The 13,178-nt window shown below is 41.9% G+C and overlaps 1 protein-coding gene across 11 annotated transcripts in view; it reads left to right on the plus strand.

The window, feature by feature from the left end:
• SIPA1L1 (signal induced proliferation associated 1 like 1) overlaps positions 1 to 13,178 on the plus strand; it is a 521,546-nt gene that overhangs the window by 265,150 nt on the left and 243,218 nt on the right. Inside the window, exon 1 of one of the 11 annotated variants that reach the window (XM_070797801.1) lies at positions 9,678 to 9,700. The exons of the other annotated variants lie outside the window; for them this stretch is intronic. The gene's annotated coding sequence lies outside the window, so the exon portion shown is untranslated. Of the gene's footprint in view, positions 1 to 9,677; positions 9,701 to 13,178 lie in introns of those variants that run through there. 11 annotated transcript variants of the gene reach the window in all.

Here is a 13,178-nt window from a genome sequence, read left to right on the forward strand (position 1 = left end):
GCATATGCCGAGCCTCCTTCCTCATGACCTTTGTCATGGGTGGAGCTCCTCACGCTGGCTCCCAGCAGTGATAGAATTCCAGTTGAGCTATTCCAGATCCTGAAAGATGATGCTGTGGAAAGTGCTGCACTCAATATGCAATATGCCGGCTCCCGGCAGTGGGGGATTCTTTGAGTCAAAATTTTGTGTAGATATTTACAGGTATCCCATCAGATGCTAACCCACTCCATACTCTTGCCTGGAAAATCCCATGGACGGAGCCTGGTAGGCTGCAGTCCATGGGGTCGCTAAGAGTCCGACACGACTTCACTTTCACTTTTCACTTTCATGCATTGCAGAAGGAAATGGCAACCTACTCCAGTGTTCTTGCCTGGAGAATCCCAGGGACAGGGGAGCCTGGTGGGCTCCCGTCTTTGGGGTCGCACAGAGTTGGACTCGACTGAAGTGACTTAGCAGCAGCAGCATCAGATACTGCCTTGTCCAAGTGTGTGTTGACTTATTCACAGGTAAAGGACTCTTGTCTTTGTAGATAGCAGGTTGTTTGAATCAAGTAATAATTTGCTTAGCTATTTATACATTAATTATGTTTAGAAAGAAATCCAAGGAGAAGCATTAATCATTCACTATTTGTTTGATCAGGCAATGGCATTGATATTCTTATTGTGTAATCATAAAATAGCTAATTTTGTTATATTCAATGCCAAGAACAGATGTACTTCTTAGAATAAACAGTATGCAAGGCCCAAATATAAGTGCATTATTTAGAAGCACATTAAAATCTTTGTATTTTTTGTGATTTAAAAGAGTAATTGCAGTTTTCAGTGTGTCCAGTTTTCAAAATAAAATATATGATGACTGCCACAGTGCAAAAACTGAAGAAGAAGCAAAACTTGGCCCATAAGTTTTCAAGTGTAATGTGTTATTTTGAAAGAGGTGTTTTCGTGTGTAGAGATTCAGTGCATTAACTCTAGAACCAGACTGTCTGGCTTTAGACCTTATCTCTACTACTTGCCAGCTTTGTGATGTTGGGCAAGTTTAGTTTCCTCTTTAGTAAAGTGGTAATAATCGTGATAATGGCATGTGTCTCATAGGATTGTCAGGAGGATGATATAAGCTAATAGAAATTAAGCGCTTAGAACAGTGCCTGACACATAGTAAGGACAAATAAATAGGACTATAAAGACTGAAACAGGTGGATGCGTATGTTACAGAGGCTTCTCCTATACTCACTTCTAATTCTTTTAAAAAATAATTATTAAAAGATGATTTTCTGATCAGTCAAATGATATTTGTAGGGTGGCTTTCATGGTAAATATTATTTTAGAATTTGCCGGCCATATAAAAGGAATAAAAGGCCTGGACCCACTCTGAAAGCTTGTACCCTATTTAAATAGGTACCCAAATACAGATATATACAAATGAAATTGTAATACAGCAACACGTAAATGAAAAGATATGAATCTTTTTCCAATGAAAACAGGGGCAATGAAGAAGTATAAAAGGTGGATTTGGGTCTTGGAGGACAGGAACTCTAAAATTCTATCTTGAATAGTCTCAGCTTTGTGACTCTGAGAAACAAAAATCAAACACCTCATTGTATTCATTGTTCTCTTGCAGAGCTGCTCATTGGTTTTAGTCGAGTCCCCCTGTTTTTGTGTAAACATTTCCCTGGTTTTCATTGGTAGCACTTGGTACTCCATAGTGAAAACCTGGCACTACAGCCTAGAGTGCTGGCTCTTCAGGTCTTTTCCCATTTTCAGGCCCTTGTGGAATGCTCTGAAATGCCCATCTCTCTCACCCCAGACTCCCTGTGACCTTACCCCAGGCTTCAAAGTCTCAGCCCCAAGATACCTCTTCTAGCCACCTGAACTGGGTCCCAGGTTCCCCAGCTTCAGCCTTCAGTTCAGTTCAGTCGCTCAGTCGTGTCCGACTCTTTGCGACCCCATGAATCGCAGCATGCCAGGCCTCCCTGTCTATCACCCACTCCCGGAGTTCACCCAAACTCTTGTCCATCGAGTCGGTGATGCCATCCAGCCATCTCATCCTTTGTCGTCCCCTTCTCCTCCTGCCCCCAAGCCCTCCCAGCATCAGGGTCTTTTCCAATGTGTCAACTCTTCGCATCAGGTGGCCAAAGTATTGGAGTTTCAGCTTTAGCATCAGTCTTTCCAAAGAAATCCCAGGGCTGATCTCCTTGAGAATGGACTGGTTGGATCTCCTTGCAGTCCAAGGGACTCTCAAGAGTCTTCTCCAACACCACAGTTCAAAAGCATCAATTTTTCGGCACTCAGCTTTCTTCACAGTCCAGCTCACATCCATACATGACCACTGGAGAAACCATAGCCTTGACTAGACAGACCTTTGTTGGCAAAGTAATTTCTCTGCTTTTGAATATGCTATCTAGGTTGGTCATAACTTTCCTTCCAAGGAGTAAGCGTCTTTTAATTTCATGGCTGCAGTCACCATCTGCAGTGATTTTTGAGCCCCACAAAAATAAAGTCTGACACTGTTTCCCCATCTATTTCCCATGAAGTGATGGGACCAGATGCTATGATCTTCGTTTTCTGAATGTTGAGCTTTAAGCCAACTTTTTCACTCTCCTCTTTCACTTTCATCAAGAGGCTCTGGAGTTCCTCTTCATTTTCTGCCATAAGGGTGGTGTCATCTGCATATCTGAGGTTATTGATATTTCTCCCGCTAATCTTGATTCTAGCTTGTGCTTCTTCCAGCCCAGTGTTTTTCATGATGTGCTCTGCATATAAGTTAAATAAGCAAGGTGACAATATACAGTCTTGATGTACTCCTTTTCCTATTTGGAACCAGTCTGTTGTTCCATGTCCAGTTCTAACTGTTGCTTCCTGACCTGCATACAGATTTCTCAAGAATCAGGTCAGGTGGTCTGGTATTCCCATCTCTTTCAGAATTTTCCACAGTTTATTGTGATCCACATAGTCAAAGGCTTTGGCATAGTCAATAAAGCAGAAATAGATGTTTTTCTGGAACTCTCTTGCTTTTTCCATGATCCAGCGGATGTTGGCAATTTGATCTCTGGTTCCTCTGCCTTTTCTAAAACCAGCTTGAACATCTGGAAGTTCACGGTTCACGTATTGCTGAAGCCTGGCTTGGAGAATTTTGAGTATTACTTTACTAGCGGGTGAGATGAGTGCAATTGTGCGGTAGTTTGAGCATTCTTTGGCATTGCCTTTCTTTGGGATAGGAGTGAAAACTGACAGCTTTAGTGCTTAGCTATTAATCTGGTAGGCACTCAATCTATGTGAAATCTCTTTACAGACTGTGAAGTATAGGGCAGACAGAGGGAGCACCTTTGCTGTCTTTCTCTTGCATCATTTTTTACCTGTTCTGTTTCTCCTGTCATTGCTCTGTACACACCCCTCCACGTTAACTGAGAGCTCCAAGAAGTGAAAAGTTTTAGTGAATCTATCTTAGCCTGTGAAATAAACGACAACAGTGCAACAAAAACAAAGCAGGGCAGCAGGGAGCTGTGATGAATGAGCGCGTGAACTGAAGGACACTCTGCCAGGGGTGGGTAACATGGGCGTGGGGTAACGTGGTTCTCATAAGAGGCCCTGTGGTCAGTGCAGGCAGAGAAGCCAGGAGGACTTCAGTGTAGGTCTGGACTGGGCACTGGTCATCTTTCTGAACCCCTTTGACCGTCCACATTCTCATGTGAAAAATGAGGAAGGCAATGTTGCTGCTGTTGCTAAGTCGCTTCAGTCGTATCTGACTCTGTGCGACCCCATAGACGGCAGCCCACCAGGCTCCCCCTGTCCCTGGAATTCTCCAGGCAAGAACACTGGAGTGGGTTGCCATTTCCTTCTCCAATGCATGAAAGTGAAAAGTGAAAGTGAAGTTGCTCAGTCGTGTCTGACTCTCAGCGACCCCATGGACTGCAGCCCACCAGGCTCCTGCATCCATGGGATTTTCCAGGCAAGAGTACTGGAGTGGGGTGCCATTGCCTTCTCCGGAAGGCAGTGTTACTGTACACTTTATGGGGTGATGTTTATGAGGGCAGATGAAGAGATGCTTGTGGAAAACGTGTCATGTGAGTTTTAAGGTACTTACTGGTTGGTGTTTCCAATAAAAACAAACGTCAGGGGGAACTTTGGACCACATATTAGATATGTTCATGCGTCACGCCTAGGTATGGCCAGGAGGCTGATGCAGTTGGCAGGTAGGCGCTGAAGCTGAGGGGGAACCTGGCTGATTTGACAGCTTCAAGGTCTGGGGGCAACAGCCTGGGTGCCTGATAGGCCCCTGCCAGCATGAGCTTAATGAAGTGATGCCTGAGTCTTTGTAAGCACTAGGGTCTTCAGATTGGGGCAGGGAAATTAAAAGATGAAATTGGTGAGGTAACATTACTTCACTTCTGTGGGAAGTTTACCTTGGGGAGCTTTCTGGGTGGGGCCTTCCATGACTGCATTTGTGATGAACCTTTGAACTATATATATTAAACCAGATGAGTTACCAAATTATGGACACCCCGCTACTCTCTCTTTTTGTCTCTGCCCTGGAAGTTTACAGAAGATTCTGATAGGTAAGGGTTAATAGAAGGAGGAAGCCACGTGTGCAGCAATAGCTTCCTAGAGTGACTTCAGGATTTTGAATCTGGGCAACTAGACTTTGAATTTTCCGACTGCTGAGAATCTTTGACACTTTAGCTGCCTCCAAACTAGTCGTGGGCTTTCAGGTGACTGTGGAATTGGAGACATGGCAGGAAGTCTCTTGCTGAAAGTTTACTTACATACCCCAAGCGAAAAAAGTACACATCTCTGATATTAACTCCAAATGAAAAAAGTACACGTCTCTGATATTAACTCAGTCAGGTTCTCCAAACACTTGCAAGAGATAAGTTGTATATAAACAAAAGAAGAAGGGACCCAGGAGGTGACTGGTGGGTCTGCTTGTACATCATAGACATTTACATTAGAGGCTGTGTTCTCATGGCCTTAGTTAAATTACATAAACTTTTTGGGCCTTTAAGTTCGCATCTATAAAATAAAGCTTTTGGGGTAGTGGCCTGTTGTCATTCCCCAGCTGTGAGTATTGTATTTTCTTAAAATAAATTTACTGATTTGTTTACTTGGCTGTGCTGGGTCTTCGTTGCTTTGTGCGGGCTTTCTCTAGCTGTGCGGAGTGGGGGGTACTTTCTGGTGGCGGTGTGTGGCTTTCCCACCACTGCAGCTCCTCTTGTTGTGGACTACGGGCTCTAGGGTGCATGGACTCAGTAGTCGTGGCCTGTGGGCTCCACAGGATCAGTACTTGTGGCACATGAGCTTAGTTGCTCCACAGCATATAGGATCTTCCTGGTCCAGGGGTTGAACCCATGTCTCTTGCATTGGCAGGTGGGTTCCTATTCACTGTCCCACTAGGGAAGTCCAGGTTATATAGAGTTCTAAATTTGTGGGTCTTCACTACATACATGATATTTGAAGCTTTGAGTCGGGATGAGATCAACTGTTGGCTGAATTTAGATACAAAAGGGAGGAGGGGTGGAGACCAAGCCTGAGATCCAACATTTGCACCTGGATGGAAGAGGGGAAATAGGAGAGACACCGTGGCCTGTTGCCCTTGGCCTCCACTGAGCAAGTCTTTGTCTGTGCACTGCTCTTCCTTTCAGTTCAGAGGCAGTTTGTGTTGTGTGAATTTATTCCGCATCTACATATAATACATCAGGGTTAATAAATGGCTTTTGAAACGTAATGCTCATTCTCTCAAGGTGCTGAGAGATGAGAGCTCTCTTTGGTGACCTCTGCTTCCCTGCTTCCTTCTGCTGCCAAGTTCATGGTTGTCTGCAACGCCAACACCTTCAAATGGCAGCCACCCTCTAGACCCCCACGTTCTTCGGGGTAGGCTGGTCGTGTTGAATGTTGATCATGAATCAGTTTTGTTTAAAACAACCTGTTTTTGTCTATGGTACTTGGTATTGTAATTGCATAATTAAAATGTTATGTAATCTGATTAAATGTGAGCATTATTTTTCTATAGAAATATGCTAAATACTTTGGAAAGCCTCCAAAGGCAAGTCTCCAAGAGGAATGTTGTTAAGTTAGATATGGTCATGGCAATCTAAAGGATTGCAGGAATAATTAAACTTCTATAAAGATTTTTTAGCTTGAGTCTTGAGAGTCTTTGAGTTCGTACTCCACTCTAATAAAAAAGGGTAATTGGAAGTTGAGGATGATGGTTTGTTTTTTTGGGGGGGATTGTGGTTTGTGTGAGAATGATAGCCTAACCGTCAATCTGGAGACTGTTCATGAAAAAGACATTGACCCTCCATCAGGAAGTTGATAAAAGAAAATGCATCATATTAATGTCAAATGAAATGGCCGAGGTGGGGTATGTGTGTGTTTATGGGCTGCTGCTTAAATCAGCCTTGTTAATTTCTAAACCAATTATTAACCTATTACTGTGGTTAAGTGGGGTTTTACTGCATGAACTTTATAAACGTCAGTTTTACAGTATGTGCCAAAAAATTTCAAACTGGTTATGTCCTACTGTCTAGGACTTGATTCCACAAAGAACAGTTTTATAAAAATTTCAAGAATATTCATTGCTTTAGTATTTATAACATAAAAATTTGGTGCAGTCTACATGTCATATAGTGAAAAAGTGGTTAAATTGTGACATGTACACGTAGAAGACTATCATACTGTGATTAGGCATCCGAGTTTTGAAGAACATAAAATGACAGAGAGATTTGCACAGAATAATGTTAAATTACAGAGGACAGAAAGCACTTTACATAATATCTCAATTTTAAAAGCTATTCAATACTAGCAGTTTATCTCTGGGTGATAGGATTGTGGGTGACTTTGAGTTTATATTTTATACTTATTTTGAATTTTGTAATTTTCTACTTAAAGGGGTGTAATTCTTGTAATTGCATAATAACTTTATTACAGTAATGGATGACTTGAAACTTTATAAAGAGGTCTTTTGAATTTGCTGCTGTTGAGAGTTAGTGCTTCATAGAATGACTTACTAAAGAGAGAACATGAATGAGAACAGTAAAAACTATTTTTAGTCTTTAAAATAATAATTATTTGCAATTAAGAACTTAACAAGTAAAATTGCTTTTCTTTCTAAAATTAATTACATGCAAAGTGTATATACATAAATAAAATTACTATTCATTTGTATAATAAAGATTATAATATATTAATACTTATAGAAAGAAAGCCACTTTGATCTTCATAATTACTGTTAATCTTTCATAATAATATGTATAATAACCAAGATAGTAAAACAAAATAGAATTTTCCTCATTTTGAAAATAAATGGTCTCGGAAATGGTTGTTTCCCTGGCCCCAAATTACATGGTTGGTAATGGTAGATTTTGAACCCAGATTTTCTGATTGTGAATCTCTTGGTCTTTCTGCGCCTGAAACTGCTTCCTAGTCTTTTCTCAGTTAAGTTACATATGGAAAGGGGTTGTAGGGGTGGTGGGAATCTGGCTTGAAAGTCCTGCTTGTTGGTAGAAGGTTAGATAAACTGGGTGAGGTATAGGTTTCTCTTTGAAACAGGAACTTGAATGCAGACATGCTATCACAGAGAACCTAGAACTGTGTTTTCCCAAATGGGTGTGTATGTTGGAGTGCAGGAAGTAAATATTAGAACTGTTAATAAACTATTGGGGCCTCCCAGGTGGCTCAGTGGTAAAGAATCCGCCTGCCAAAGCACACTGGGTTGTGAAGATCCCTTAGAGTAGGAAATGACAACCTGCTCCATTGTTTTTGCTGGGATAATCCCATGGACACAGGAGCCTGGCAGGCTACAGTCTGTGGGTTTGCAAAGAGTCAGATGTGACTGAGACAACTGCGCATGTAAGCATGCATGTTAATAAGCTATGAAGAAATAAACTGAAATTTACTAATATTAAACATTGGGGTTGAAACTAGGGCCCTTGCCTGGGGTCCTGGGTCTGAGTATGTGTCCCACTAAGAACCCAGCCCTCCTGGGGATTGTGGGAGCCTTCCACAGCCCAGAACGTGGGGCGGGGCTGTCACACCTGTTTGCTTTCCCCCTATTGTGACATTCTGTGTTTACTTAGTAGACTTACAGATTAGGTTAACTAGTTTTAATTAAAGCAGCAGCTACAAATTTGACCTGCCTCTTGAGAAATCTGTATGCAGGTCAGGAAGCAACAGTTAGAACTGGACATGGAACAACAGACTGGTTCCAAATAGGAAAAGGAGTATGTCAAGGCTGTATATTGTCATCCTGCTTATTTAACTTATATGCAGATTACATCATGAGAAACGCTGGACTGGAAGAAACACAAGCTGGAATCAAGATTGCCGGGAGAAATATCAATCACCTCAGATATGCAGATGACACCACCCTTATGGCAGAAAGTGAAGAGGAACTCAAAAGCCTCTTGATGAAAGTGAAAGTGGAGAGTGAAAAAGTTGGCTTAAAGCTCAACATTCAGAAAACGAAGATCATGGCATCCGGTCCCATCACTTGATGGGAAATAGATGGGGAAACAGTGGAAACAGTGTCAGACTTTATTTTTTGGGGCTCCAAAATCACTACAGATGGTGAGTGCAGCCATGAAATTAAAAGACGCTTACTCCTTGGAAGAAAAGTTATGACCAACCTAGATAGCATATTCAAAAGCAGAGACATTACTTTGCCAACAAAGGTCCGTCTAGTCAAGGCTATGGTTTTTCCTGTGGTCATGTACGGATGTGAGAGTTGGACTGTGAAGAAGGCTGAGCGCCGAAGAATTGATGCTTTTGAACTGTGGTGTTGGAGAAGACTCTTGAGAGTCCCTTGGACTGCAAGGAGATCCAACCAGTCCATTCTGAAGGAGATCAGCCCTGGGATTTCTTTGGAAGGAATGATGCTAAAGTGAAACTCCAGTACTTTGGCCACCTCATGCGAAGAGTTGACTCATTGGAAAAGACTCTGATGCTGGGAGGGATTGGGGGCAGGAGGAGAAGGGGTCGACAGAGGGTGAGATGGCTGGATGGCATCACTGACTCGATGGATGTGAGTCTGAGTGAACTCCGGGAGTTGGTGATGGACAGGAAGGCCTGGCGTGCTGCGATTCATGGGGTCGCAAAGAGTCAGACACGAATGCACGACTGAACTGAGCAAATCTGACACTTTGTTTGCAAAGATGCCTAAAGAACTGTGGTATGAAGGTGACGTTGGTAATACAAACACAAATGGACTGTAAAGAATTGGCAGAGTAAAGGCTTTTCCCTGTACACGCTACTGTCAACTTAGAAATCAGCTGTCTTTTTGCAGACTCACTGTGCAGCTCCATAGACCCCTGAAGTGGAGGAGACGGTGCTGAGGCCAACACTAGGAGTGTTCTGAGTACTTAAAGGGAGCAGTGGATGGTGTCCACTGGGGGTTAATGGTCATTTGCATGCAGTTCAGTTTCTTTTGTAATTCTTTCTATTCAGCAACCATTTATGGAATATCTCTCATGTACCAGGCACCATGCTAGTGTGATGAAAAAGACAATCCCCTTAAGCAACTCACTGTCTAAAAAGGTCTCAATCTTACTCTAAAATTATAGAATGACAGTGTTTTTAGTTGTCAAGGATTCGTGGAGTATCTCTTACAATCCTGTTACTTTTCAGGTGAGGACACCTCTGCTGTGCTTTCCACGGTGAGAACCTAGGAACCATCGGAGTCCCTCCCCTGACTTGGTATCACCAGTCTTCACGTATGACATCCGGTTTTTCCTTTCTTCATTTGTCTCTTTGCAATGACCTTCTCAAGCCTGCTTCTCTAACTGGCTTTTTTAACACTCAGCATAAGTAATACACTCCAGCCTGAAAAAAACCTCTCACTTTAGGCTTCAAATCATAAAATGGGAAAATTTTCTTAAAGAAGTTGTGAGTGAGGATGAACTTCTCTTTATTGCTGTCAGTTTGAATGCAGATGTCTTTGCTGGCTAATGAGACTAATGGGAATCATAGCATCGTGGGCCACAGAAAGAAGAGTACTACCGTCGTGGTGTCGTGGGACATCACCTTTCCCTTCTGACATCTAGCAAAGAGCAGCACTGCCTGTGCGTGAGTCAGGCTTCAGTCACACACAATCCGGATGGTTATTTTCAAGTACCTGCCTGAAAGAACCCTAAGAAGTACCACTTTGTAAATATTAAGAACATAGTATATAGTTTAGGCTTGAATTGTCAGAAAGATCTCCTGGAGGAGGAAATGGCAACACACTCCAGTATTCTTGCCTGGAGAATCCCACGGGCAAAGAAGCCTGGCAGGCTACAGTCCATGGGGTCTGATCTTGCTCAGACACAACTGAGCGACTAAGCACACATTATAATCAAAGCGGGCTTATTAAATGTTTTGTCTGTTCCTGTGCAGTGTTCTCCAGCAAGTGAAACAGATCAAAGAGGAGGCTCTCCCATTTAAAAATAACCAGACTCTCCTTATGTTTGTAACTGAATTATTTTTGTAACAATTGGTGAGGGCAATGTGATCTGAAAGTTTACTGTATCTCAACCATGCCCACCCTTGATTTTAGTGGTGATGGTGGGATATTATATGGATAGAGCTGCTAAAAATTCGGGTTTCCCTAAAAGTATTAAAAGTGAAGTCATAATGTTCATAGTCATCATTTATGGCAAAGAAGGAGTAAAAGCAAAGTTCCACTATTTTCACATTTCTGTATAGGGAACCCTCAAGAAGTAAAGAAAAATAGGAAGAAGAAAATTATCCATAGCTTCATCATTAAAATAAAGATTCTGTTTTAAGAATACCTTTGAAAGTACCACATTGGTGATTACTGTATGCAGTCGAATGGCCAGTGCTGAATCATATAGAGCATCCTGAGCAGGAGCATCCATGCACGTGGGGAGGGCTGACACCTGCATTACCCTTTTAGTGGCTGTTACTTTCTTTAACGAGATGTCACTCAGTCGTGTCCGACTCTTTGCAACCCCATGGCCTGTATAGTCCATGGAATTCTCCAGGCCAGAATACTGGAGTGGGTAGCTGTTCCCTTCTCCAGGGCATCTTCCCAACCCAGGGATCGAACCCAGGTCTCCCGCATTGCAGGCAGATTCTTTACCAGCTGAGCCACCAGAGTTATTTTCTTGGAAATAGGCAAAAATGACTCTGTAATAAAATGCTTTGAGGAAATGGAAAACTAACACAGTGACAAAAATAGTGCAGAGACATGTATTAAGAAGACGATTTCACCACAGTGTTTTGAAACTGGGGTGGATCATTTCGGTTTAGCAGTGCAGTTTAGAGCTATTCCTCCCCTCTGCTCGCGCCATTGAGAAGAGCCTCAGTTATAACACGAGGCTTATAGAAATGAGGCTCAGTTGCTGGCAGGTGTGGAGGCATCAACCAGTTGTAGTGGTTGTGGTGACAGAGTGCAGATGTTCTCAATGAAACTGGTTCCCTTGACCTTTTCCTTTGTATACATGGCTCTTAAGGTGTTCAAGCAAGTGGCGTGTGCATTAAGTACTTCCTGTTGAAGAAAATGGAGGCGGTGTGGCAAGCCCTGTGGGGATAGAGATGAGACCCGATTGTAGCGGGCAAACTTCAGATGATTTCAAGTTCAACGTCTGTGTCCCTGTTGATTTACCTGCTTTGCAACATCAACAGCTCGAAAGCCAGATGCTTATGTGACTAGCTCTTTTGGGCTCTACTGAGTACTGGCTTTCTGGATGTTTAACAGTTAATTGTGGCTGAGCAGTTAATTTTGAAAAGAGATGATTTTGTGGTGTCTTTTTAAATGTTTTATAAATAAATTTGGTTTAAATCATAATATGACATTACTCCATTGTCCCATTGTCTGTAAAACCCATCTCTTTGGCAATGTGCAGTACAGTATTTACATAATTTAGTTATATAAGATGTTAGTGTAAATTTGAGGTATTTTTATGTTGGTTAAAAAAATTAACAAGAAACACAAGTTGCCTTTTTTTTAACGTCACACAATTCTTTGGGTTTTAACATGTGTAGATTTGTGTAACTGTTCCCACAACCTCAGAATGTTCCCTCCTTCTCTCGCCACATGTGAATCCTGGCAACCGTTGATGCGTTGTTCATCCCTGTAGTTTTGCCTTTGCAAAGATGTCATTTAAATGGAAGCGTTGTTGTTGTTGAGTCACTCAGGTGTGTCCGACTCTTTGTGACCCCACGGACTGTAGCCTGCCAGGCTCCTCTGTCCATGGAATTCTCCAGGCAGGAATACTAGAGTGGGTAGCCATTCTCTTCTCCAGGGGATCTTCCTGACCCTTGAATTGAACTTGGGTCTCCTGCATTGCAGGCATATTCTTTGCCATCTGAACCACCAGGGAAGCCCAAATGAAGGCATGTAGCATGTCTTTTGATGCTAGCTTCTTTTGTGCAATAGAATGCCTTTGAAGTTGTCATTTAAGTTGTTGTAGGTATTGTTAGTACGTTCCTTTTAATAGCTGAGTAGGATTCCAGCTATTAAGAGCACTTGGGTTATGCTAGTTTTCAGGTTTTACAAGTAAAGCTGCTCTGAAGTTTTGTGTCTTTACATGGACATACACTTTCCTTTCTCTTTAGTAAACATCTAGGAGTAAAACGGCTGTATTATTTTGTAGGTGTCTATTTAACTTTCTAAGGAAATTTCAAACCATTTTCCAGAGTTAACTGTATCAATTTGCATTCCCTCCAGCAATGCGTGAAAGAGAGTTTCAGGCACTTGGCATCTTTGGCAGCACTTAGAATTGTCAGTACTTTTATTTTAGCCGTTTTAGTAGATGTGTAATCACGTCTCTGATTTTAATTTTCATTTCTGCAATGTTGAGCTTTTTTTCTTGTGCGTCCTTGAAGCTTACCTGCAGCCCTTGTCGTGTGCTTACTCGTGACCATCTGTATGTCCTTTCTGGTGAAGGGTCTGTTCAAGCCTTTTGCCCATTTTTAATTGGGTTGTTTCTTTTCTTTGCTTAGTTTTGGAGGGTTTTGTTTTGTTTTGTGTTTTTTTTTTTTTTTTTGGTTTTTAACATATTCTGGATACAGATCCTTCATTGAACATGGGATTTGCAAATATTTTCCCCAGTCTGTACCTTATTTTTCCATTCTTCATTAATAGTATCTTTTTCAGAGCAAGAATTTTTAATTTTGAAGAAGTGCAGTCTGTCTTTAAAATTTTTTGGTGGATCACTCTTATGAATTGCCTTTGCATCGTGGTCAGAA

The sequence above is a fragment of the Bos indicus genome, chromosome 10, assembly GCF_029378745.1.
Source record: "Bos indicus isolate NIAB-ARS_2022 breed Sahiwal x Tharparkar chromosome 10, NIAB-ARS_B.indTharparkar_mat_pri_1.0, whole genome shotgun sequence".
In the NCBI taxonomy this organism is placed as follows: Eukaryota; Metazoa; Chordata; class Mammalia; order Artiodactyla; family Bovidae; genus Bos; species Bos indicus.